This window comes from Microtus ochrogaster, chromosome 17, assembly GCF_000317375.1.
Source record: "Microtus ochrogaster isolate Prairie Vole_2 chromosome 17, MicOch1.0, whole genome shotgun sequence".
NCBI lineage: Eukaryota > Metazoa > Chordata > Mammalia > Rodentia > Cricetidae > Microtus > Microtus ochrogaster.
The window spans coordinates 1,586,539-1,591,274 of NC_022019.1; the positions used below are offsets into that span (position 1 = coordinate 1,586,539).

General features: G+C 46.4%; 1 protein-coding gene across 1 annotated transcript in view; it reads right to left on the reverse strand.

Moving 5' to 3' along the window:
* Nucleotides 1-4,486, reverse strand: part of Lgals3 (galectin 3) — a 12,043-nt gene extending 7,557 nt beyond the window's left edge. Inside the window, exon 1 of the mRNA XM_005355359.3 lies at nucleotides 4,435-4,486. The gene's annotated coding sequence lies outside the window, so the exon portion shown is untranslated. The remainder of the gene's footprint in view (nucleotides 1-4,434) is intronic.
* Between the last annotated feature and the right edge of the window lie 250 nt (nucleotides 4,487-4,736).

A 4,736-nucleotide genomic window follows, 5' to 3' on the forward strand; every position in this document is an offset into this window, starting at 1 on the left:
ATTTTTTCCCTTGGACTAGCAACACTCTAGTACTAAGCAACACAAGCAGCCTCCAGAGGGCTGCTTTGGACCGGGGTTAGTTCTAGCTGAGCACAGAATCACTGCAGTTATTTTGCTGGAATTACCCAGACCACCAGAATGACCTGGACCTAGAAATAATCATAACCTCTTCTGACTTCATATGCCCACCTCTGGTATTTTACTCAGTTATTCCAAGAAATAACATTACTGGGTGAGTGTGGTGGCTCATACTTGTAATCTCAGCATTCCGTAGCTCGGGGACTACCATGAATTTGAAGTTAGCCTGGGCTATATACCAAGTTCCAGGGTCTCATTCTGGCCTTGAACACTTACGGCAATCCTCCTTCCTCAGCCTCCCAGTTACTGGGATCAAAGGCAGAAGTCACAATGCCTGGCTTCAGAATTTTCTTAAGAAACTAAAACTTAGGTTGGGCATGGTGGCACACAGCATTCAGAAGGCAGAGGCAGGTAGATCTCTGTGAGTTTGAGGCTCAGTCTGGTCTATGTGGCAAGTTCCTGGCCAGCCAAGGTTACATACTGAGACCCTGTGTCCATTTTGGAGGCTGTTAGGGTACAGTTTTGAAGTTCAAAGTAGGCAGGGAACTTAGTATGTTTGATTACTCTTTTCCTACCCCTTCAGCAATATCTGTGACTTCAAGCCATTAGACCACAGTAGCACACTACCCTATGACTGTGACAGCCCCAAATGTTTTCAAACATTGCCAGATATCCCCTAGGGCCAAGACCAGGTATGGTTGAAAACCACCAATCTAGGCTGTTAACGTCTATCCCAGCATAAAGGTGCAGAAGCAAGGCAATAAAAACTAATAAGGGGTTTCAGGTTTTCAAACTAGCCAAGTTTACAAGGAAGGACAGTAACCGCCTGTAACCTCAGCTCTAGAGAAGCCGAGGCACAAGGATCAGAAGAGTAAAGTCCTCTAAGCTACAGGTCTGAGCAGACCCTGTTCCAAACCAAGGGCAATCTATTGCTGGGTGTGGCACTGAACACTGGGATTCCCAGCACTCAGAAGACTGAGGCAGGAGGATTGCGTTTAAGGTTAACCTAAGCCACACAGCAAGGTCATCTCCAAAAACCAGAAAGAAACACTTCCCCCAAAAGAAAACTTTTCTTTGCCTTCCCTTAAGTAGGTTACAATTTTAAGAGGCTATAAGACTTATGTTAAACTCTTAAGTCTAAAGGCCAAATCTTTGATGTTACATGTTTCACGTAAAAATTCTGTGTGAGAAAGATAAAACAACCTAACTTTACCATTTTCTTCCAAAAGTACCCTATTGCTAGAACACCAATCAAATTACATTTACGAATGATACAATTAGCAACTGTAGGACATTTCCACGTTGAACTTTGTTCTTCTCAAAGCCTGTGATTGGGGCTGGTTTGGGCCGGTTTCCAGTCTAGTGAAAGGAAGTTTTAGAAACAGCAGATTTCATTGTGATTCACGGATGACAGTTTGGATTGCACTGTTACAACTGCAGGGGATGCTGGGATAATGATGTCCTCCCTGCGTCTGCATGCTGTGCTGATTTTCCATTCCCAGAGGACATTCACAGCTCTGTTTATTTTGTTAGCAATCTGATGAGACTGACCAGAGAAAATATTCCCACTATAAAGCCAGAGATCAGAGAGCTAACTGAGTGGCCCAAAGCGATCTCACTGGCAGTGTGGGACCAGGGTTCAAGTATGAAATTGTTAGTTACTTTACTGAAAAATTCTTTGGCTTGTTCTCCCAGACCTACATAGCGTGCTGAAATAGTAAACAAATAGTAAGATCAAACTTTATCCAGAACATGAACACGGTGGTGACTCATCCAACCCACAGGCTACTGAAGGCAGAATACTGTCGTGTACAGCCACGTTGCTAAGAAGAACCACGTTTTAACAATATGTTGTGCTTTTCCAATACCAGTATTTACTGTTTTGTTTGTGTCACCTCTCAACCATAGATCTTTTCTTTTACTGAGGTGTGTGTGTGTGCGCGCGCACATGCGTGTATATGTATATGTGTGTGTGTGTTATGCATGCTTATGCACCTGTGTGTGAAGGTGCGCATGCCCATGTGTGTAGGTCAGAGGTCAATGCCAGATGTCCTCTGCAGTCACTCTTCACCCTATTTTCTGATACCATTTCTCTTTGAGTCGAGGTGCACACCTGGCTAGAATGGCTGGTGAGTGTGATGTGGGATTCCTCTCTGTGTGCTGAGATTACCATTAATGAATAAAGAAACTGCTTTAGACCTATAGCAGGGCAGAACTTAGATAGGCAGGGAAAACTAAAGTGAATGCTGACAGAAGGGCAGAGTCAGAGGGAAGCCATGTAGACCCACCCAAGCCAGAGGGAACTTTAGCCAGAAAACCACAGCCACGTGGCGATACACAGATTAATAGAAATGGGTTAAATTAAAATGTAAGAGCCAGCCAATGAGAAGCTAGAGATAATGGGCCAAGCAGTGATTTAATTAATATGGTTTCTGTGTGATTATTTCGGTTCTGGGCATCCGGGACAAATGAGTGGCCTCCCTCCAACATGAGTGAGCCCATAGACTCCACTTGTCTCCTCATCCACAATAGAGGATTAGAGACAGGCTCCTGTGGCCATTCCCAGCTTGGTCAGTGTGCAATGGAGATCTGACCTTAGATTTTTCTACTGTGCTGCATTGACCCATCTCTCCAGCCCCCAGATAGTGTTTTTCTTTTTTTCTTTTTCTTTTAAATTTATTTATTTATTATGTATACAATATTCTTTCTGCGTGTATGCCTGAAGGCCAGAAGAAGGCACCAGACCTCATTACAGATGGTTGTGAGCCACCATGTGGTTGCTGGGAATTGAACTCAGGACCTTTGAAAGAGCAGACAATGCTCTTAACCGCTGAGCCATCTCTCCAGCCCCCAGATATTGTTTTTCAAGTACACTTATTTGTTCCATGTCTGTAGGGATGTGTGTGTGTGTAAGGAGGTAGGAAAGTATTCAGGTTCCGTGTGCGCAGGCTAGCATGATAGTCCACATGCTGTAATCCCAGCACTCAGAAGACTATGGTAGAAGGAGTGCCGTGAGTTCAAGACCATCCTGGACTATAAACTAGGCATGAGATGAGGCCAGCCAAGGCTATGCTGTAAGACCTTATCTCAAGGAACAAAAGCAAAACAACACACACACACATACACAAAATCAGTGACCAAGAAGGAGAAAATTGCTAAATGTGGTTGTACTGGCCTGAAAAATCTCAAGTTCAAAACCAGCCTAGACCAGACCTTATCTCCATTATAAAACAACAAAAACTCTTACAATCTCAAATTCCTTACCCGCCCCCAAAGACTATTGTGGCAGAAAAGCAAACTTTTTGTTATTAAACTTCATTTTTCATGGAAACAGTGGGGATGGCAGTTTGCACCTGTAATCTCACTTGGACACTGAGACAGGACTGAAAAGTAAAAGCCAGCCTGGGTTACGAAGTGAGTTCCAGACCTGCCTAGGCTGCACTGAGACCCCGCCCTCCCCTACCCCAAAAAGTAAATACATAAAAACATGGAAATACATAAACTTGAAGCAAACAACTTAAAATTTCAGAAATTAGTGAGTTTTAAATGCTGTGATTGCAATTGTTTTCTTTGAAATAAACTGGGTCACTAGGTCCAGGGGTCCTTATTATCTAGAAACCCTGCTCCCTAACTTGCAAAAATTCCAGTTTTTGGAATAGCAATCACGGTTTCAATCCCCACATCATCGGCTCCATACATTCGTGCTTGAGCAAACAGATAGTTTATAATAAACCCAACCTTTAAAAGTCTCCAGCTAAGGCTTGGACAAACACCACCACGCCCAAAATGTTTTGCCCAGGTCTCGAGGTTATTGCACAAATCACATTGGGCACGAATGAGTCACTTGGCTTGCAAAAAAGTTTAGAGGTTACTTTAGTTCCTCATCAGCATTGTTTTCTGTGCGGTTAGCACGCGGGGAGTGGCTGTATTCCCTGTCATTGCTGGACCGGGTAGACCTGGCACCACGTAGCAAGATCTGTAGGGGAAGGCTCAGTAGGTGCAACAAAGGAGCCTGCTGGCCAAGGCAGCCCCCCAGTGTGTCGGAAGGAGGACCTGATTCCTATGGCCAAGCTAGGGGCAACTGCTTGGAGTCAACTGCAGGGTAACTTTCAGAGGGTTGGGGCTCACTCCAGTGCAGGACTTCCGAGGAGTGCCCGTGACCCGATGGCATTCCACCACCCCAAGGATGCTAAGTATGTAGGTCGTGGCTAACTTTCTCCAAGTGTTACCCGCAGGTGAGCCACGGCCATGAGCCGGAGCCTGGGACCCTAAAGGTGGCCTCCGGCAGGGCTGCAGAGCCGATCCCTTTCTTGGTGCACTGAGCAGCACCGGTCTCCCTCTCCCCGCGCCGCTTACCTGTTGTGTACTCCTCCTGCAGCTCTGCTCCGCTCCTTGCTCCTCTCCGCTAGCTGGCTAGCTGTTAGCTAGTTGGGCGGTGGCTGAGTGCTTCTAATAAATACACTTCTGCCAGGCCCGCCCTCCCGGGGCGGGGCAGCATCCCCCAGTCCATCAGGCGCCGGGCTGGGCCGTGCCCCACGGACCCTGGAGCTTCCCCAAGCTGGAGTACGGACACGCCTATGCCCCACACCTGTGTCCCGCAGTGGACCCTTGCTGTCAGCACTCAGACCCTCTTAAGACCCGCACAATTCCCGAGTCTG